The following is a 23,806-nucleotide window of genomic DNA, read 5'->3' as shown; positions in this document are numbered from 1 at the left end:
AGATGTAATCATTATGAAATAAATAATGTCTGAAATGTTTTGCAAACAGACATCAATATCTGCTTAGATTTTTGCCATAGCAACAGCTTATGTTGTTTGAATGTGACCTTAAGTCCTGATGCCCTGACACCTGACATGACAAACGCCTCTCAGAATCACCTGCTGGTCTAATTGGTCTAACTTCATAACTTCACAGCAGCAGAGAACTGAAAATTGGTAGCAGAGATGTGACCCAGTTGGCAAACCTGACCTACTTTCTATTTTTACAAGGTGACAGGGGCCTGAGTCATACTGCCCCCTGGTGGAGAGATATGGGCTTTACTTGAACAAAATATGATGCAATAATGCCCCATCTATTCATTATGTATACATTTCCTACACAGGGTCAATAAACTATTATTTATTCTTTGCAGAGTGCTGTTTCCTCTATGGCAGCAGTGGTCTCCAGGAGCAATAGGTATCCTGTGTATAATTCTAAAATTCTCTTAACTTTTCCTTTGCTCTTGACAGACAATAGCTCTTATTCAGGCCAAACTGCCTACAGGTTTGAGACCAAACCACATCTGAAATAAAAAAAAGGAACCACATTGTACATTTGTTTGGTCAGAGTGAAAACTGCTAAACTGTTCCAAATCAAAGTGAGTTGCCAGGTCTGTGACACAGACAGAGAAGGAGCTGAGCTCTAGCTGCCTGCCATCTGAGCTCCATTCCAGTCTGAGCCCACACATAGCCATCAAGGGTGACCCTGGTGCCGGTTCCGAGCCCATCATAAAATGGGAGTGTTGCAGCAGGAAGGGCATCAGGTGTATAAACGCATGACAATTCAACGTACGGGCATGTTCCGCTGTTTCGACCGATGAAAGGACAATCTGAAAGTTGTTGATCTCAACTAAACTGCAAATGTAATTACATTTCCTGTAAAACGTAGTCTCAATCACATTATGTTTCCTGTGGACATAATGAACATGAAATTTTAACAAACAACATAATTTTGCCTACAAAATATATGATCTTGCAGCAAAATATCCGGTTTCATTTTATACTGTAAGTCTCGATCCTGCAGTAGAATGTACAGTTTGTTTTGACTACAGCATTATTAAAGCATTTTATGGTTGTGATTAGGTAGGTACAGGAGCTGGTTAGGGTCAGAGAAGGATCGAGGGCTGGTATAATAAAGGAAAATCTAACAAATCATTTTACACAAAAGGTGTTTTATTGCTTTTAAACACATCCACAATCTAACTCTAACCCTAAAGTCACTAGTTTTCTTGCCTAAACCTTACCAGACAGAGGAGTCAGGAGCCGGACTCAGGAACCAAACTCAGTCCTATACACCTGCCACGCTTCACAATTCAGGTCCCTTTCCTGTAATAAAAGTACTGTATCATTCATTCAAAAAATATGTTGTATCATAATGTAGTGATCAATTAATAATGTTTGCTACAAAAAACTTAATCCTGTTTTCAGTTTAGTGGTTTAAGAACATAATTTTTAGGAGACAGGGTTGCAAAGTTGAAGTGCAACCAGGCAAGACACTGATTGCCAAACTGCTCGAACCCAGCTGTTGAGATTGTGCAAGTCCCAAGCCCAGTAAACATTGAGAAGGCCAGGATGGAAATGCTTCTGTGCCAAATCAACATGTGGACCACAAGACCCACTATGGCAACACTAAGCCTATGGAATAATGGAGCTTCCAAATACAAAAAACAAAAATTGCCCCACTACAATCTGAATCCCATTATATGCAATAGATTGCTAAATTTAATTTAGTCGCCATGTCAGCCAAGATTTAACCAGGAAGAGAAGTCAAAATTGAAGAACAGCTGAATTCCCTGAACTAAAAGACAACTCAGCAGGAAAGCTGCATCATGATCATCAGGTAAAAAAGTGTGTTTTGACAGCTAGATAATATATAATTTTGTGGGTAGGCGGTATGTTAAACAGTGTAGGTTTGTCTCCCTCAGTAGTTTTCATACACATTTTATTACAGAAGACCTATCAAAAATTGTGAATAGTTCCACTAGAAATTTAAAAACCTCTACCTACTTTGATGTAAACCAAGTGGACAATACAGCCCAAATAGTGTGTGCTAGAGGGTAGTGTACTATACTTAGTGGCCAGCGCAGCATTGTATCTGCAAGCCCTTTAAACCTGAAGTGAAAAAAGTGCTCTGTGATGCCTGAGAAAATCCTGGTGAATTTATTTAATCTGCATTTTACAGTAGGTCATGTTTTTGATTGTTATTGCCATTATTGCATGTGAAAAGTTAAAAAAAATGTTCCAGTTCTGAATTGACATGTGAACAGTTAGATTATTCATTTATACAATTAAAATTTAGACAATTTGAATTTAATTAATCAATATTGGCTGTTAATTAATTTTAATTAACAGCCAATATTGATTTGCTTGAAAATCCTAATAGAAATAGTCCTAATAGTTCAATTCATCTGAGGGTTAGGGAAGCAGCTGAATTCAATTCAATGGAGGAGGGAAAAAGCAGCACTTGTGTGAATGTGTGAAACTGTGTGCATGTAAAGAGGGAGTTCTTGTAAAAGAGGTGACTTCTCAGTGAAATTCACTACTATAACTTTTTGATACTCTCTACATTAGAGAGCTACTCCATACGTCATCAGCAAGACTATCTTTTTGCTCGTCATTTCAAAAGAAAACTGACCCTCCAAAGTTGTGGAGCTTGTGTCCCCTGCATTCCTGTATAGTGCATATGTATAATTCTTCTGCAAATCAGTAGAAATCAGACTGATACTATGCAACTTATCTCCAGTCACCCTCCTTTTTCCCCTCTAAATTCTCTCTCTCTGCACCTCCTCCTCCCTTTCCTTCTGAAATCACCCATCACTTATTTAACTCTCACCATCCCACTGCTCTACACTCCTCCCCCCCTTACTTGCAGACAGTTGACTAGCAGCCATGGTCTGTGAGGCCAGAATCAGAGCAATTTAAAAAAGCTGGAGAGGTAGGAACAATCAAGTCTTTGGATCAAGGATCGGCTCTCACATGGGTTACATTCCCCACAGAGCAGCTGCCGGCATTCAAACACTTACTTCCTGTCAACCTCTTTGTCAATCCCACTTTCTTTCTCTCACGCTCTCTCTCTGCCAGCTCTTTATCCCTACTGTATCTCTGCAGCTAGGGATGACATATGAAAGCCACACACACACAACATGTAATGTAATCTAAACAATATGTTAGTGATCAGTTAGGCTACTAAATATTACCAAACATAACAGATACACAAATGGGCTCATGTTCACTAGTTTTCTTTCTGTTAACCCTGGATATGGTTTATTCTAAATATATATTTATATTTATTTTTTATTTATTAATTTTTTTTTTTTACATTGAAACTGGCAAAGATGTGCTCATTTTCTGTTTATCTTACTGGAGTGCCTTATATAAAAACAGTAGTTTTAATGTTTTGGCTCCCCATTCATTTCAATACCATGAATGTAAGCATGTAACCATTTTGTTAAAAAAATTATTCTAAACTGTGTCGATGCATGACCTACAAATGGCACTCTGACTTTGCATATTATTTATTTATTTATATATTTAAATGTTACTGTAATATTTCAATAACTTCCCACGGAAGCTGGGCTGAATGCAATTTTATGTTAGTACCTGGTAATAAGGGCATAATTACCCTATTATTATCTTGGGAAATACAAGTTTTTTGTGATAAAAAAATCACATTCATATAAGGACATATGAATGTGTTTTTTTTTTTTTTTTACTACAAAACTTTTTTTAAAGACAGACACAAGACTTATGTTCATGGATATTGCTACACCAGGGGTCGGAAAACTATGGCTCGCGAGCCAGATGTAGCTCTTTTGATGACTGCATCTGGCTCGCAGATAAATCTTAGCTGACATTTCTTAACACGGTAAGGAATTATTAATTCCGCTGACATTTTAAAGTAAAACAGTACAGAAATCATAGTGTTAAAAATAACGTTCACAATAAAAAAACTTTTGAATTTTAATTCATACATCCATTTTCTACCGCACCTGTTCAAGTTTGCGGGTGTCTGGAGCCAATTCCAGCTGTCCTTCGAGGTACGAGAGGGTCCTCCTTCCCTCCATTTAATAAAATAGTCAGCTAGCTATTTTATGCAGACCAAACCCTTTTGACGAAGAAGACGGGAAAAAGAAATAAAGATGAGGAGTACCGTAAATTTCAGCATGAATGAACAGAAGAAGGCGCCTTTGTGGAGAGAGTGTGTTCTGTGGTGTGTCTATATCCACTGATAAAATTTCATCGATGAAACGGTCAATTGCCTTATGTTTGGCTCTACGTATGCATGTGAGCAGTCATTCTCACAACCAAAAACACAAAAACAACATCAAGAGCAACCTATGATTACGTTTAACCTAGCCTCAACTCCTGCAACTCCTAAAAAGAATAAATTCGGACTTATTATACTCTATAAAAAATATTGTATGGCTCTCACGTAAATATTAATACTAATACTAATAATTTTAAAATATGTGGCTTTCTTGGCTCTCTCAGCCAAAAAGTTTCCCGACCCCTGCTATACACTATTGTGCCTCCTGTGCTTGTCATAAAACTCAGGGATCTTGGACTGAACCAAGTCAAATACAGCTGGACATAATGGTAAGGACAAGAACCTCTCATGCCTGCAAGATCAAGGTGATAGTGTTTCACATCAGTAGGGCACAATTAGCGCTGCTGGCTCAAAGCTACTGTGAGTTCCCTGGGCAGTTGTAGCTTTTCTGTATGGAGTTTGCCTGTTTGTGGAGCATGTTTCTAAATTTCCTGTATGTGAGTGTGAATGGTTGTCTGTGTACTGTAGGTCTCTCTATGTTAGGCCCGAGATGGACAGGAGACGTGTCAAGGGTGGACCGTGCCTCTTGCAAGCCTGCACAGGAAAAGCAGTTAGAGAATGAATGGATGGAAGTTTCGTAGGTTCCATAAAAATAAGTACTTGATAGAAAGTTGAGCCCCTGCCGTGAGAAACTCTATTTTTGTCATCGCTGAAGCGCTCTTATCAAACAAAATAAAACACACTAGTGCATTTCTATTGTAATTTAAACAGATTTAAGACTCTTTGCATACACAGGAGGACAACTGCTCCTGTAAGAGGGATAGTTTAAGCATTATTCAGTGTACCTCTCAGCACCCCCAACACTGATAGACCTGACTGAAAGTGCTAAGAGCTTGGTACTTATAAAATGGGAAAGCTGATGGTTGCAGCAGTGACGTGCTACTTTTCTGCTCATATGCGCTAGTTACTAGAAGAACGAGACCTGGTTCAAAATTTGCCTTACTCCAAAATGACCACCATAATTGCACTGCACAACTGTTCAGCAAAAACCCAGCCTAAGCCACACCTCTTCTCCCACATCAGAGCAATCAAATTTGTACATTACCAGGAAAATTGAAAAGCAACCGTTAAAAAGTACATGTACAAGTACATCAGGGTTTTGTTTACATTGTGTATTGTAAGGTTAATTGAATTAAGAGGTAAACGTATAGGCGTACTGATGATGTCATTAGTGATGTCATTAGGCTTTAATATTGCCTTTTTCCTTTGTAGTTTACCTTATAAGTTTGTTGTTCAGTTGTTACAAGATAGTTCAGTTTAGCTCAGCAACTGAAGGGGACAGACATGGACTACAAGAGAGACTGTAACTGGAACAAACTGGAACTGACTACAAGGTAGTGGGGACCACAACAAGGTATAAGTGAAAGGTTGAGCATGGAGGTGTGGAGCCACACGGTTTCTTACCGGGTTCTGTGGGTTTAGCCATTCTTTGATGAAACTGTTTGTACATACAAGTTTACGTACAGTAATCTCACAAACAAGTTCACAAATAATCCGTTATCGAATAAATGTTCAATGTTCGTCATACAACGATTACCGGCATGAACTACACGTCGGACCATCAGATACGAGTAAGATCACCTTTACAGTACAGACTATCACTGAAGAAAATTGCACCTATGTTTGAGCAAGCACTTTGGAGTCATAGAGTCTGCAGAAAAATAAACTCCAATGTCTCCTTCCAACACTCAATATTACATCTTAAGTGAGCAGTTTTAGTGGAGCATTTGCTTATTAAGTGTTTGATCTGATACTTACATTTTCCTAAATACAATGTTCCTTCCATTTCTATTTGGCATACACACACACACCCAGACACACACAAAGTGTGTGCAGAGAGGCTTACTGCAACAACCACACCTTCGAAAAATTATGTTTCTATACAAATAAACTGCAAAAGTGATTATGTTTTCCTTAGGAACTTAATTCAAAAGAGATTTGTTACCAAAATTCAAATTATCAGTTTCAATGCCTTATATAAGGACAAGGTCTAGGGTGTGATTTAAACAGTGGTTTTAGTTACATTTTAAGAAAAAACAATTTAATAATAATTTAAATGCAGTATTGAGGCAGTTACGATCTACATTGATATGAATGTTAAAGTCATTCATTATAATGACTTTACCTGTGCTAAGCACCAAATCAGATAGAAACTCCGAAAATTAAGTCAAGATCAATGGCTTTTGGCTTTGTCACTTCTGCGGTCGCCCAGTCTTTCCTCACACAGTTCAAAGACATGCTTGTTAGGTTAAGTGGTGACTAAATAATTGTCTGTAGGTGAGAATGTTAATGTTGTCTGTGCATGTCCTCTGTGTTGTGCTGAGGTATATTGGGGACCTCTCTAGGGTGTACCTCCCCTCTGACCCTATGACAGCTGGGATAGGCTCCAGCCCCCCAAACCAAATAGTTAAAGATAATGGCTGGATGGACTGACTTAAAAAATAGGAGCTATATAGTAGAAATGGGTAATTTCTACCGAATAACTCACTCTATATGCTATTTCAGGGCAATCAATTACAACACTGGACACTACTATTACTTTATAATAAACAGGCAGATCCTATAACCTCCTCTATAAATCTATACGCTTTGAAAGCCAAAAGGTAGAAAGGCACTATATATAAGTGCATACCATTTACAATATTGATCTGTGAAACATCAACTTCTACAATAAAGGTAATTTGTTTAACTAATTCACCAAATAGAAAAGGTCTTTTTGCTTCTGTTTCCTCTTCCAACCTCTGTCAGTCTACCAGACATGCTGGGACAATTCAGCCTCGGACGTTACCCAGAGTGGCCTGGTGTGGCCTGTGTGTGCCAATGGGTGAATGAGAAGCAGTCTAAAGTGGTTAGAGTACCAATAGGAAGAAAAGCGTTATATAAGTGCAGACCATTTACCACATTCCTAAAATCTCATCAGAGCAAACATTAGCATCGGCTCAGGATCATTAATGTACGAAGACAAAAAAGCTCTAGAAATACACAATGAGAAAGTTTCACTTATGTCGTGTACCCATTCCTTTAGAAAAGTATATTTGCACTGAAATTGTGAAAAACCATGGATTAACACCATGGTTGCCTGAAATCCTTTGGTTCAGTTTATCAATCAAAGAACAGAACCGCAGTGCCCTCACTGAGCCAGAACCTGCTTGTAACCTTATCTAAAACTAGCTATTGTCAATAGACCTTCACATTTCCGCATTTCTTAACCGGAAAGCCTGCCAAAATCAGACTGCTTACCTTCTGGTGTAAGTTATTACATATAGACAATGGCAATATCTAAAAATCAGAGTTTTTGTAGTGTACCTGAATGTTCTTGTTCTGTGCAAATACGGCCATAGTTTTCATATCACTCATTTCCCAAAGATCAACTACTTTAAAGAATGTTGGTGCAGGCAATTAGGCAAGAGGAAGGAGGAAGTTTTAAGGTGCTAATAGGTGGCACTTATGTCTGTAAACAGCAATATTTTTCATTTCACTCATTTCCCAAAGATCGACAACTTAAAAGACAAAGGGTGCAGGCAATCAGGTGAGGCAAAGAAGGAAGTTTTAAGGTGCTTATAGGTTGCACGTATGTTTGTAGTTGGCACTTCACTATGGAGGACTACATAAAAGCAGTCAGCAGTCGTCATTTAAATGGAGTTTAACACGAAAGGGAGAATGTTTTCACAAGGGCAAATAAATATTTAACTGCAGAGGAAACAGTCTCCTCTTCATCTGATGTAAGTGTGGATGCTGCCACTTGCACCTCTCTGCTGGACCACAATTATTTTAATTGTTTCCCACCCGCCCACTGGTAAGAAATGATGAATAACATTAGATGTAATATAAATGTCTCCGACTGTGGAATTTTAACCCATTTTCGTTTTCAGGCTGTCTAATTGTCTAATGTAAAGCTAATCAATTTAGCCTGTAAGTTTAAACTAGTAAGCTTCACATATTTAAAGCTATTGCACAATACAGTAATTCTGTTTACAGCTGTAGGTTGCAGATAACATTACAATAAATATCCTTATCTGAGATACAATCTTTTTACAGGAGAGAGTGATATAAGCGATTAAAGTGATAATCTGTACATTGAGTCATTAAATTGGGCATAATCATGTTTATCAAGCATGTCACATGAAAATATTCTGACGTTGAAATACAGCAACCTGGCAACTTGTCCTGCTTTATGAAAGTTTATTAAACTACAAATATAGTAATTTTATTTGTTGACAGAGAAGTTTAAAACTACTGCAATTCATTGTTACTGTGTTACTGCGTTCCACAGCGTAAAGTGAAAATATGGTTACCCATTCGCTGAGTACCGCTTTTTATGAAAAAGGTCTGTAGTAAGAGAAGCTTTTCCTGTATTTCCTCTCTCCCTGAATGTAAACAATGTCTGTGATAGAAAGCCACTCAGCATTCTGATTGGCTTTATATCCTGCAGTCAAACCCCACAGACATGGCTTTGTTTAGTCCTTCATCAGCAGCAAGCCTGGCATAAGATCCAGGTTTCAGACACACAAATATGAATCAGCACACACACTTACTGTGTCTCCCCCAACACAAACTGCACAAAGAGAGCAGAAACTTGATCTTCTTTCATCTTTCTGCCCCCTCCCCTCCATTCATTATTTCAAATAAAAAACATGTGCATTGCTGCTTACCTTCTTTTATCTTTCCTTCACTTTCCTCTTTTCTGTTCTTTGTTGCTTTCTTAACTCCAGTCTTCCTGTCAGTAGCAGCCGCCTACGACATGCTGGGGCTTGGCTGGAATGGGCTGGTCTGCAAAAAGTCCCAGTGGCTTGAAGAAAATAGGAGAGAGAGAAGGAAGAGATTCAATCTGCATGTGAGCAGAGAATCGAAAGAAAAGAGAAATTTGAAACCTCCAAAGCTCCAGAAACTATCACCCCTCTCCCTCCTCACTGCTGTTTGTCTCCATCTCCCACCATGCTCCCGCCTTCCTCTCCTCTGCTTCATCTCTCATTCATTGATTTAATATGCAACTCAAAACACTAACCCCTTCACTCCCTTTCCTGTCAATGTCTGCTATCCTTTTCTTTCCCTCACCTCCATCTGTGCCTGGCTCTCTCTTTTTTCTTTCTTTTTTTCCCTTTTACTTTAGTTCATTCTAAAGCAGTCTAAGTTGAAGGCAAATTGGGTGGAATGGAGAAAGGTCTGTGTTTCCATGTTTTTACAAAAGACTATTTCGAGTATGCATGGCAGACATCCAAAGTCTGCACAGACAAATCAGCAGCACTGAGCTGAAGCTGGACTCAAACATGGTCCACACTCTTCTAATGATTATTTACTGTGTATTTGAGTAATGAGCTGAGCTGATGATTTTCATCCTCCCCCTCTCAGTAATGAATGTATTAAAAGAAAAAGTTTAATGTCAACAGCCTGGTTTAATAATTATCTTTTTTTAGGGAAGTATAATCTCAGACAAATATAAAACATTAGCTGAGGACAATTTCAAGCAAAACATGAATCATGAATTTGATCTACTCTGTGGCAACATGTTAGTCTATGTTAGACTAAAACTATAATGTGTTTGTTCATGCTAATGAAGGAACAAGTTACCCAGTGCAACAGTACAAACCACTGCTGAGTTAATATACTTTTGGACAACGATGGGGCTCTCTGGCACACATAAATATAGTGCACTGTACTTTAGTAATGGAAATACTCACACAGCACTTAATAGTAGCAATAATTAATTGGCTCTGCAGGTGGAATTTGTGTACACTGTAAAATACAGCATTGTCACATACTAAAGTTTACTGGAATTAAATAAGCTTCATAATTTCAAGTAAATTCCACTTGAAATCATTTCAGACCACTTTAGAACTTATAAACATAAGTTGTTCTTACTTAGAATGAGTTCACTTGACTAAGTAAATCAGGTTTTAAAGTGCAGAAAACAACAATAATAATAATAGTGATAACTCCATGTATTTAAAATATACGTTTTCATAATGAAAAATCATGGTCACCATGATAAAGCTGGTGTTGAATTTAGCCCGTGAGCAGACAAAGCAGCAGGTGAATATTTGTTTCCAAATTGAACAAACATGAATGATTTACATTGCAACAGTAGCGGGAAGGACTTGTTACCTGTTTCTTCATCCACACCACCTCTATCAACACTTAACTACATTCACATATGTTTACTGAAGTAGTTTTATAATTATTGCTACTTTTAATTTAACTCCAATGCATCCAAGAGCAAATATCTCTACATTTTTACTCCAATCAAAGTGCATCACAGTCTACAAATCCAATGTCTTATAAAATTTACAATATAACACTTTTTTAAATGAAAACAAATCAAAAGTGAGAGAAATTGTTTGCACTAAGCCATTCAGCACAGACAGTAATCCCTCCACTCTTAAGTGAGGGTAGGGCACCTGCATGCCACTCCAGAATAACTTATTGGTCACTGTCATTATTTTTTAAGTATAGTCTGATTTGAAAGTCTTCTTTTCCTTTCGGCTCTTCCCTTTCAGGGGTAGCCACATAACCCTATCCTCTGCATCCCCTTCTCGCTCACCACGACTAAGTACATCCATAAATCTTTTTGATCTTCCTGTAGACCTCCTGCCTGGCAGCTCCAACCTCAGCATCCGATATATACCGATATATTCACAGTTTCTCCTCTGAACAATGACCAAAAAACCTCAATTTGGCCTCTATTTATCTCCAAAATGTCTAACATGAGCTGTCCCTCTGATGGACTAATTACTGATTGTATCCCTCCTAAGCACTACAAAATAAAACTTCAACATTTTAAGCTCTGCTACCTCCAGCTCTGCCTCCTGTCTCTTCTTCAGTGCCACTGTCTCTAAGACGAACAACATCACTGGTCTCACCACCGTCTTGAACACCTTTCCTTTCATGCTGTCTGATACTCTTTTATCACACAACACGCCTGAAACTTTTCTCCACCCATTCCACCCTGCTTGCACTTCTTTTCCACACTCTCCGTTGATCTGAACCATTGACCCTAAGTACTTAGAGTCATGCCCATTCTTCACCTCATTCTGTCATGCTGCAGCTAACCTTCGTTCCTCTGTTTTTCAGAGCATACCTTCATCACTCTAGATTTTCCTCTGTTCTGTGTTCTCGCTACAAATCACATTTGATCTGCAAATATCATAGTCTAAGAGATTCCTGTCTAACCTCATCTGTCAGCCTGTCTATCACCAGAGCAAACAAGAAGGGCCTCAGAGTTGATCCTTGATGTAGACCCACGTCCATCTGTCACACCTACAGCACACCTCAACACGATCTTACAGCTCTTCTACATATCCCACTCTAACATACTTCTTTGCCGGACTCAAACAATACCACAGCTCCTACCTCGGCACCCTGTCATACTATTACTCTAAATCAGAGAAGACACAATGCAACTCCCTATGACCTCTGTACTTCTTCATCCGCATCCTCAAAGCAAATACCACATCTGTTGTACTATTTCTAGGCATGAAACCATATTTCTGCTCACAAATCCTCATCTCTGCCCTTAGCCTAGCTTCCACTAGGCCTTCCCACAACTGCAGCGTTATTCTTCCAAAGTTGCCACATTTCTCTACATCTCCCTTATTTGGATATTGAAAGACTGAAAGACCCCAGATAGAAAGTTTCTTTTGTCTGAGTAACTATTATTATAGATACTAAGCTTTAGTCACAGGCGGAAAACACAGGTGTGTAGAGGGTGTGTAGAAAGGTGATGAGGCACCCAACTGGAGGGCTGCAACTCATCCTCTACCCTACTCCCACTTTAATATGCTCACATGTCTCTACAAGCCTCCACCACGCTCACACATATCCAGGCTATACTAGAAACTTGCAGCACACCCATACCTCTACTGGACTTCAGCCAGGTCAAACAACAGCTGCAAAGTCAATGAGACACCTTTTAAGAGTGTTAAACATCAGGATGCTTGACAATCTTCACAATATTCACATAGTTTAACTGCTAATTGCAGCTGCCATTCATACATTTTTTGAAAGAATTTTGACACTGTCAAAATTTTGACATGTCCAGACCTAAGTTGCAGGCAAAGTAACAAACTAGGCGTCACATTCCAGTTCTCACTGACTGATCCCAAGGGCTTCACAGGTTGGATATATTATCCCTCCAACATACTCTGCGTCTGCCCCCAGTTTGCTACCAGTTGGACATGTCCACAAAAGTAAGGTCTTCATATTATTAGGCCTCAACTACTGCAAATGGAGCTGCTTCTCAAGAATATTAATGTGTTGTTCGTGAGAGAAGGAAATGATTTATATGGCAGTTATACTTGCCATTTGCGAACATGAACATATGTAAAGTGAATGGCATCATCATCATCAACACCATTGTTAATTCCTAGTCTATGTCTAGACAATTTAGAAGATTAGACAGGAGGATGAACACTAAGGCTTAATGTTGGCCTGCCTGGAGACCCCAAAATAGGAACAGGACAAGCAGGAACAGGAGCTGGAGGAGCGGCAGCTGACCCTGGCCTCCGGACAGGTCCTGGACGAACAGGGACAGGACAAACAGGGACAGAACAAACAGGGACAGGACAAACAGGGACAGCAGCAGGCCCAGAGGTGGCGTCGACCCACTCAGAGACAGGGACAGGAACAGAACCAAGGCTAGGTGAGGTGTTGACCGAGGCAGAGGCAGAAGCCGGAGCAGGATCAGCATCGAGGCCAGGTGCAGAGCAGACAACAGCCGACCCGGAGAGCAGAACAGCAACCGGACAGACGTCGGCTGACCCAGATGCGGGTGCCGGGATAGGATCAGAGTCAGGACCAGAAGCAGGCTCAGGAGTGTAGTCAAGCTAGGAGTGGGTTCAGGTGGACTGCTTGTGAGCTCAGAAACCTGAGCAGGCAGAACACTGGCCAACTAGGAAGCAGGTGCGCACTGAAAAAAACATTTGTGTCTCTGGGTCTTTGTTTTTGGGCAGATCCTACTATCACAATTAGGGCGAGGGTGGACCCAAGTGAGGAGACTCTGAGAGGGACTGAACTATCAAAAAGCGTTTATTGATAAGAACTAAATGACAAACAGAAATCGCTCCTAGCAGAAGGGTACAAAGAAACAGGGTCACAGCAGGTAAAACACTAACACAAACTTTAAACTTGACAAAACACTAGGGAAGTTAACTTAAAGAAACCAAGACGCCAAACAGAACTAATGTCAACAATGGGAATGATACATAGTTAACCAAAATAAACACTAAAGAAGGCTCATGAATAAAATAAGACTAGAATGTGAAAAATAAAGCTAAATGAACACACGGGAAAGGACTAGGAAACTAACAAACAGAATCCCACCAAACAATATAGGAAACGGGTAAGAAACATAAAATACTAAACAAAAATGAACACACACGGGAAAAGGCTAGAGAAACTAATAAACAGAGGCACACCAAACCTCAGACCAAAAGTTGCTGGAAAACCGAGCCCAATACACAGGAGTCACGATTGCTACGATCAGATAAACCAGGAGTTCAAAGCATTTGGGAGTGAGATGATTAGGATCTGGCAGGTCACTGTGGGGAAGGCTGGACCTAAATACTGAGGGGAACAGTTGCAAACAATAAAGAGGGATCACGAAGGGTAAAGCTAAAGAACAGGACTAGGAACAGGAAGTGGGTAAAGGGGGCTACAAAATAAAAGTCCAAAGGGAGGAAGTATAACTGGAGTGTCAGATCATGACACAACCGATGCACAAAATCAATGCAAGTTATGCAAAGTCACATGAATGCACTACAAAATCATATTAAAAGCCAGTTTGTCTATAACCATAGATTCTGCAGACTAACTGCTCAGTTTTTAAAGACATATTTAAACTGCGTGTTATGTACCAAACCTGTCAGAGAAGAACAGGAAGCATGTAAGAAAATGTTAACCTGTTTCTCTATGTGTTTGTTCCCTTTTTTGTTTTAATGTCTTCTATTAAAGCTAGATTAACTTGATTTAGGAGAAAACAATAGAAAAACAACATAAACTGACAAGTTTGCATGTAACATCAATTTAGGAGTTTGTCTGATCAATCAGTGTTTAGCTACTACCAACTTCTAAAGTAAAGATCTTTGTACGTTAATTTAGAAATATTTATTTTTCCACACAATATGAAACTCATCACCTACATGCAGATTTACACTGATCAACAACAACATTTATACCACCTGGTGGACCGGGTTCAACATGGGCAATCTCAGCAATCTGTTGCACATGATGCATACACTGCTTGTTCTGACACCTTTCGATCATGGCCAGCAGTAAAGCTTTGCCTGATCACACACACAGCAGAATGACAAAAGGCACTGGGTCATGCAAATATACTGTCATCATGTTTTTTTCTTTTCAAAAATAGTGATGCAATCATCTTTTCACTCTGTGTGGATGTTGTGAGTGTATAAACTATGCCTGTTTGAGCTGATGGCAGCACAGTCCAGAAATAGCCATGTGTGTACATGCACTCTATAATCAATGTGTTCCCATCATAATTTGCTGTAAGACTTGCTGCTCCCTCATTTGCTACAAGGCAAGAAAAATCGGTCTAAATATGTGTTTGCATAAATCTCTTCTAGTAGAAATGTACTGTGCTCTGTGACCCCGGGGGCATAGCACTAGATGGTTAGGACCCTTAAGGGGGAGCTTGGAAGAGAATACATTGTATGTTTTTATAATAATAATTATATATTTTGTGCTCAATCTATAATAGCATTTGTGTAACAGACCAGTCATTTGGCTGATGCTTTCATCCGAAGAGACTCAGACCTCATGTCCTGTGATATTTTTGCTAAGCTCACTTACTTGAGCATACAGTGTTTTTTCACTAATCACTTATCCAACATTGTTCCTTAACAACAGCTCTTTTTAACTCAGATAAAGTTTGATATTGTGTAATTTACCATATTTCATCCCACTGGATAAAAATATGAGCATTTTATCTGGTATCAATAGATAATTCTCGTCCTCAGCAACAACCAAAACAGAGATGTTCATTCCACATTTTCATAACATAATTTTAAATTTTAAAAATTGTAAAAAATTTAAAAGTGTTTATTATCATAACCAATTTTATGAAGGTTTATAAGTAGTTAAAATAAAATATCATTTTTCCACTGCATGGTACTGTCTCAACTTTATTCTGCTCTTTTGGAACCTGGTACATTGCTGATTTAAATAATATATTGTTCTGTCATCTTAAACAAGTTGCACAACTCATTGCTAAGACCAGAAAGTCCCGAAAAGTCGCACCTTGGTTTAAAAAAAAATGACATACAAACCAGAAACCTAACCTTGACTAATTTAGATAATTACTTTTTAGATAATTAATGTTTCCAGTCAACCATTTCTTTCTGTCTCACCTCAGTTGTCACATAACTCAAAATAACTTGAGCTTTTTTTGTTTGTCTTTTTTGTTTTTATACAATTTTGGGGCAATCATAAGCAATAACAAAAACAACCAGGTACATTGCTTTACAATGCAAATACAGTATAGTAGATACAGTAGCCCTTATAATGGTCTGATATAAAAACTGTCAATATCCTATAATTATTCTAGTACTCTACAAGTATAAATTATCGGGTGGGTAATTGCTACAATTAAGTCATTGATGTTACCAAGAAAGTATAAAAAGGCTATTCTGCACAAATGTTTTTTCTTTGCAATATCAAGCTGCAGTTATACCCTTTAATTGCACTAAAAAACGATTGCTTAAGGTTGTTAATGACATTCTTCTACACATGGATTTAGATTCCATGCTGCTGTACTGGATTTTGATACAATTGATGACTGTACTTTAATGGAGAAACTTAAGATGAGCTTTGGTGTTACTGGCATAGCACTTCCATAGTTAAGATCCTACCAGAAAAAACAGTGTGTTTCTCATAACAATACCCTGAAGACAATTTCCACTGTGAAACATAGTCTTGACTTTTCTTTTTTTATTCTGTGCCTTGAGATAACTTTGTTGTGAACTGGTGCTATATAAATAAAGTTGAATTGAATTGAATTGAATTGAAACATATGGTGTACCAAAGGGATCTGCTCTTTTCACTGTCATTAAACCTCCAGCTAAATAAATCCGGTGGTTTGACTGCAGAGCACAAGCAGTGGGGTTTAAAAATAGATGACCTATGAACTTGTCTGAGCTGAACAATCAAATGCACTCATGTAGAGCAACTGTGGATATTTTGAGAGAGGAGAGAGATTCAGTTGTATTAGAGTCAAAATACTGTCTTAAGGCAATAGAGACCCCAAAGACAAAATTGTATATATACTATATAAAAGTATACAGTATAGATAATCATTTCAAGTCAATCAGTACAAATAAAAAAATTCTCATATATTTCCATTTTTAGGTGCAGATAAGATGGTTATTAAATTTCTGAAAAAAAATTCTGAGACTTATGTAAGGTAGATGTTTTCAACATGATAATATTCCCCAGTGTGGTTAAATGACTTTTATTATATCTACCCACATGGTCTTTTACTTGAAATATTAATTTTCACAGCATTGAACCTGTCTGAAGGGACAGTATATATACACACACAGTAATCTAAGTATCATACAGTATCTACTTAAGTATAAGCATAAGTAAGTATAAGTGCTTTTCTATAAACAAGAGTATTCCATTACACTACCAAGTAAATGTATCATTATCACATTGTAGAAGTATTGGGCTACAATCCAATTCCTCAACAAAAAATCATTGGCTCTCGGCTTGTCCCTTCAGGGGTTGCCACAGTGGAACATGTTTTGCACATTGATTTGGCAAGGGTTTTTTATGCTGGATGCCCTTCCTGCCACTATCTTTCCATTTTATTCAGGCTCGGGACGAGCACCAAGGTGTTCCTTGGTGGCTGGTCGGGGCCAGCGGGCCTAACCTTCTGCATTCTAACCCTATGCTCTACCAAAAGCCACTTGGCAATTCCTCCACCAACGTTATTAAAAAAATAAATATACAAAAGAAGTAGCATCAATATATACCAAGTAAAAATTTTAAGTATTGACAGAACGGCATAGTGTATATTAGTACTGGAATATAATTATCCATGCATTAAGGTGCTCAGACAAAGACATTAAGCTGAAGGACAACTAAGATTAAGATTAACTTTATTGTCTGTCCCAATTAGTGGCAGAAATTCATCTTTGACAGGCTCCACAAATCACATGTACTACATACAATAACAATACAGTTGACAGTTAAGAACTACAACATCAACAGCAGCATAATAAAATGTCTATATTTTGCGATTTGGAATAGTTATTGCATTGGTGATGAATGGTTTCTTGTAGATGCTTTTACAGGCCAGTGGGACTCTATAACGCCTTCCTGATGGCAGCCGTGTGAAGGAACTATGTAGGGGATGCGAGGGGTCCTTAATAATCTGGGCTGCTTTCTTCTCGACTGAACTAAAAGGATCTTTGAAAAACACTGCAAACCTTTCCAGTTTAAACACACCAACACACTCAAGACATAGAAGCCATTCTGTCGCCCATTTTTCATGCTGACCTTTCACCTGTCCCTAATTAAATCAAGAACCCTGCAGAGGAAATACCTGACAGCCCATTTTTAATGGGACAAGGGGTTTTAGGAGTAATGACCATTAGATTGTAATGACTCCTATGCACATCCTTTCTGTTGTCCACCCAACAGTCCCATTTTGGTCAGGTGAAAAACAAAAATATCCTAGGATAAAATGGTGAATAAAATGAGGACTCTGACCTACTTTCCTCAGAAGCTACTGAAAAAGGTGTCGAAAAAGGATAAGTAGTGACATGTTTTAAACGAAAGAAAAGAAATCAAGTTTCCATGACTCAACTTAAAGATATAAATGAGAATCAACCACTACATCAAGTATATCTTCTACTCAACTACGAAGTTTGGAGAATCAGGATTCAGGACATTGATGGGTAAGGCATGTTTTTTGCAAATGTCAGGGAGAAGCTTCTAGCTGCCACAGCGGATTAGATCTCTCCAATTTGATCAAAGGGGAACATCTGCACTCTAAAGCAGAGCAAGGGATGAGACAGCCTTAATAGGTAATGATTATGTAACCAAGATGGTGAGTGGGTGAGGGTTGTGACACTGCAGATTTACTGAGTAGTTGTAACTGCTCCACACATAAACACAACACACAAGTCTGACTCTCTTAACTATACTGTTGATTAATTGTTATTGCTCTCTCTCTATATATATCTCTGTCTGTCACACAGACTATGATACTAAAAGTAATATGACACGTTGGTCCTCAGCCCAAGTAGGGCTCAGTGACAAAAAGTCTATGTAATATTATATATAATATATGTGTATAAAATAATAAGGTAAGGGTAATAAGGGTCACTGCGTTCTACAACAGTAAATGCATAAAGAGTAACATGTTACTCTTTAAGTAACATGGTAGTCACTTAAAATTGGGCAACATATGCCCAGCAATGGCACAGCAAAGACGGTTGAATTACCATTTTGGTACTATGTGAGTCATTGAGATTAATACTCCATAAGATAAAAAAATGTGTGTGAAGAAAGAGAAGCTCAGCAACTACAACACCTTAAAAACTGAGACAAACCAGATAAAAAAAGACCTAAATAGTCTAGGTATTCCTTAGCTTTTTCAAGTCCATCACACAACAGGCTATAATGAATTCACCACCTGAATAGTTGATTAATTCCACTTGACTATTACTGCAGTATGGACTATAATTTTATTACAAATAACTAGTAGGATAACAATGGCATTGAATGTGTCTTTATGCCTTCCATCCTCTATCCCTCTCCTGAGGGACTAGTTAATGGTCTTTTTGTTTTTGTAATTTCCTCCAGTCCGTAATGACCATTTGTCAAAGCAGAACACCTCCTGCACACCTCTCAATTTGACACACACACACACAGACACACACACACACACACACGCACAATGTTTCACTCTCAAGAGGAAATGTCTAAGCAGTAAAGCCTACTGTTTGTATGAATTCACAGATAATTTAGATAAATTAATCTGAATAGATATGTAATTATTTTAAACAGTATAGCCACTGAAAACCACTGTGTCTAATAAACTTTGAACACACATGAGGCTAAACTAATTTGAGAAAGTAATAACTATTATATTTGCATGTCTAGTGTTACAGTGGTGCTATCATCAGTGCTGAATTATTAAACAGACCAGGGGCATGTACGCAGCTGATGATTGAATAATGGCTAACTGCTTGCACACCACCACCAAGTCTGAGGCTGTGTACTGCACACTGTATGTCTTCATGCATCACTAGAAATCACTCTCCACCCCATATATCTTGTTTCTATTTACCCTATCATTCTTTTCCTTAATTTTTCCTTCTCCACCCCATACTCCACATCTTTTGTCTGTGAAAGGGCTGCTGAATTATTATAGCCATTGCTATGGCTGCAAAGGGTGTGTGAAGGGGAAGAAAGAGAAGGAGAGAGACAGAAAAAGACAGAGAGCTGCAGTACTTAACCTTTTAATCCCCATCACATGGCAGCCATTAACAAACACAATATGATATTTAGTTTCTATCATATGCACTTGCTAACAATTTGTTGACTACTTTTACATAATTTTATTTATTTGTTGTCATCATCAGAAAATTTAACAGTGAATGTTTTGTGTTGGGTATCTATTTGGTGTGTGTATGTATTTCTGTATTTCTGAGAGTAATCAATTAAAATGCATAATTTAGTAGCTGCTTTAATCCAAAGTGACTTAAAAATAAGCAACTAAACTGAACCCTGAAACCAATGCCCCACGTCCACATATGCACACACACATTATAGACCCATATTAAATCTGATCTCAATATCCATTTTCAACCTTTCTTTCATAATAACACATACATACACACACAGTGTAAATAAAGTATGTCTACATACACACCATTCCATCACAGAGTGGGGATGAAGTCTTGAATTAAAACCTTTTCATTCTGCTTTGCCTCTGATCAGCTCTACTTGGAGGATTGGAGAGGAATTGGCTGGGATTACATTAATGCTGCCATGTGGCATTCAGCACAGCACCCAGCCAAATGACATGCAGACACACCCACAGGAGAAACTCATTCTGTTTCTGTGAACGTTGATGTACCTACACTCAGTTTTATTTATTATTCTACAGTCTTTCTACTGAATTTTAGGAATTTCAAATTTTGATTTCACTCATTAATAACCCACAAAGAAATTGGTAGTCATATCCATGCAAAACAGCTCCTGTTAGCCAAATTAATTTACTGTGGAAGGTTTATCAAACTGTTTATAAAGGTTGAGACTCCTGCTGGGCAGTGTAACTAAAGCCTCCAAACAGCCTTTTTTTGCCTTTGTTTGGTTTGTTCTGTCTCCATTAGATATACTGTAGTAGTGTAACTATTAATACTTTAGCTAAAATTTTAAATATAACTTAACCAAATTCATTCAACCTTTAATTAAAGCATACAAGAATTATCTGAATCAGTGAATTTTCTTAAAGATACATTTTTATACAAAAGTGATATACACTGTTGCTTATAAATTGGAATCATTTTGTTTCCGGACACATTCCTCATCATGTTTGGAGTTTAAAAAAAAAAAAACACATTACACTTAAAAAAACACTATTATCTCCACAAAACAACTATCCTTCAGACATCCTTCAGACATTCTTGTCTTTTAAGCTATCTAGCTGACCATACACATCACATGTTTAATATATGTAATAAAAGCAACCTGAAGGATAATTTTATATTGCAAGTGTGTTTTACTCTGCGTAACCAGAGGAGCTGTGTATCATGCTCTTCGCACTTTGAAAATTACATAATTACCCAACTCTGTATTGTGCCTTCAAAGCACCTGAAGTAGTGAAGCTGCTGCTGCTGCTGCTTTCCTAACATTGCACCTTTTGTGAACAGCAAACCATTACATCATGCCCAAAAACCATTTAAGAACATTTAAGAGCCAATCTCAAGCACTTTGATTCCGAAAGAAACCAAAGCAGAGAGTGAGTTTACTACCTGATGTAAATGAATTTTAAAGGAAACAGAGCAAATGCTAATAACCACAGTCTCATTTTACGCATTATTTTCTACATGTCTTTAACACATTATGTCAAATTTGTAAAAACAACTTGCAGACATTGTTGTGTCTGCTAGTGGGCTGCTAGCGTGCTGCCCACACACCCCCAGAAGTACAGCTTGGCCAGAGCCCAGCAATTTGTCAGCTGTAGCGCCTGTGGGTATGTTTGTAAGCATGTAAGCATGTCTGTCTCTCTATCAACCAAGGGAAAAACAATTCTACTTCCAGTGCTGGTTCGGGGTTGTTTTGACTTGTGAACCTAAAAACACATCATTTTATAATGCATATGTGTACATTTCCACTTTCCCAGCAACACAAGTACTAAGTAAAAAAACAATGGTGCTACCATCTACCAGACCATCAATTTTACTTTTCTGAAGCTAGGGTTTTTCTTTTTGAATTATGCAGACATTACACCACCTGTCTTTTCGAAATTGCAGACATAATGTTTTTATTGGTCTTGTTGCATTGACTTATTTTAAGAGTTCGATACCCCAAACAAACCTGCCCAACAACTCACTTGACTAAAAATTTAAGATCTGTTGTCTGAGTACGGGGGTTAACGTTTGTGTTGAGTGTTCACTCATCTTTCTGTTTGCATGAAAAAATGTTGTGTAAAAAGGTATATACATGTATTGGTAAATGGTCTGCACTTATATAGCACTTTTGTACCTATTGGCACTGAAAGCGCTTTACACTTGTTCTTAATCACCCATTCACACTCACACAATCATACACCAATAGGGGAGCTGCTATGCAGCTGGCCAACATTCACCTGGAGCAACTAAGTTGGGATTCAGTGTCTTGCTCACGGGCACTTGCGCCGGGGATTGAACCGAAAACTGCGAGAAAACCGCAGGTGAACAACCACTCTATCTTCCTGCACCACAGTCGCCTCGATAACTATTGTTATCTGGTAACTGGTAACAATTTTTGTTTTGTTTTGAATCGTTGTTTTCTCTACTGATGTGAACGAGCCGGCAAGAGACGATTCTTTGTAGCAAATGAGAATAGCCAACTGTATCTGTAACTGCAGACAGGGGCAGGGCTTTATTTTGATGAGCACACCATACGGCCAATCACATGCCTTTATGTATTTGATTTGTTTGCTGTGGTTCTGTGTTTAGTTTTCCATTTAAAGGTTTGATTAACATGTAAAACAACGGGACCTGTGTATTTTTTTTTCTAATGAAATATAAAAACATAAAAATGAGGCTTTATGAAAACATTGAATAAAAACTTGCTAGTTATGCTAAAATGTAAGGCTCAAAACCACAATTAACACACCAGTTACAGCTACAACCAGAATATTGTTATAATTTATAGAATTTTCAAAAATATCTGGCAAAGTTGCGTCAAAGCCCACTAAATGGAAAGCGGTTTCATTATGACAGAAACGATTGAATAGATAAATGTATTCCTGGTGCACACACAAATATACACACACACACAAACACACAGGAGCAACCAGTCTGTGTTTGTATTAGATCACACTGTATAGTTATCAGTGGAAATCAAAATCCCAATGCATTACTCTTGTGTGCTGATAATAATGACATAAATGAACTCTTGTTATATAGGCTGAACAGCAATTCTAACACACTAAGCGTATCACTTACCACACACGTATAAATGCTGTCACGTCCTCGATGCCGCCTATTACTGATGCAGATGTATTCCAGAGTGTGTGAGTGTGTGTTGTGAATTTTAGAGTCTGTGACCAGACAGTCCTAACACAACATTCAGCCTTCATTCATCGTCATGGTAAACTTCACCACCAGCTAACAACAGATCTTCCAGAAAGGAGTGCTTCCTAAGCAGCTGGATGTAAGATGAGAAAAAGTAAGCTCTCTTCAGACAGGATGGATGTAGGGAGGCTATCAAGCATGCCCAGCAGAAAATCCCTGGGTATTATAACATCACATGATCACCCTTCCACGGCAGTCACAGAGTGAGCGAAGGCAATGAAAACAGAAAGAAAGAAGCAGAGAGAGGACAAAAATCAATGGGTGGAGGGGGGCTACGTCACTGCACGGCTCAATTCCCTCTTTTCATTATAGTCACAGAGCCAGAGCCAATAAGACATGTCTGCTGGTTTGAACCCCTCCCCGAGCAGATTAGCCAACACAGACAAACATGGAGAGGTAGAGACAAAGGAAAAGCCCAGAGAAAGAAATAAGAGATCCTGCCTACAGACAGGAAGAAAAAAGAAAAGCATTAATACATAACCTACTCTCTTCTAAATAGTAAAAATAGAAAGACACACTTGCCACACTAAGCAAAGATCAGTAGCCAATTTAAATTTCTGGGTCCTGTAATTTGTAGCTAATTTTCTAATTATTTTTCTGAAATCAGTGTATCTGTGTGTTTGAAATCAGG

General features: G+C 38.3%; 1 protein-coding gene across 2 annotated transcripts in view; it reads right to left on the bottom strand.

Annotated features, from left to right (window-relative positions):
• The window catches only part of plekha6 (pleckstrin homology domain containing, family A member 6), an 89,707-nt gene extending 66,341 nt beyond the window's left edge, over positions 1-23,366 (bottom strand). Inside the window, exons 1-3 of one of the 2 annotated variants that reach the window (XM_067503378.1) lie at positions 23,047-23,366; positions 9,019-9,155; positions 1,284-1,365 (exon numbers count right to left, since the gene is read on the bottom strand). The gene's annotated coding sequence lies outside the window, so the exon portion shown is untranslated. The remainder of the gene's footprint in view (positions 1-1,283; positions 1,366-9,018; positions 9,156-23,046) is intronic. The other variant, XM_067503377.1, reaches the window with a different exon arrangement.
• Between the last annotated feature and the right edge of the window lie 440 nt (positions 23,367-23,806).

The sequence above is a fragment of the Channa argus genome, chromosome 5, assembly GCF_033026475.1.
Source record: "Channa argus isolate prfri chromosome 5, Channa argus male v1.0, whole genome shotgun sequence".
Lineage (NCBI taxonomy): Eukaryota > Metazoa > Chordata > Actinopteri > Anabantiformes > Channidae > Channa > Channa argus.
Note: the sequence above shows the minus strand (reverse complement) of the source record. Positions and strands in the feature narration are given on the sequence as shown.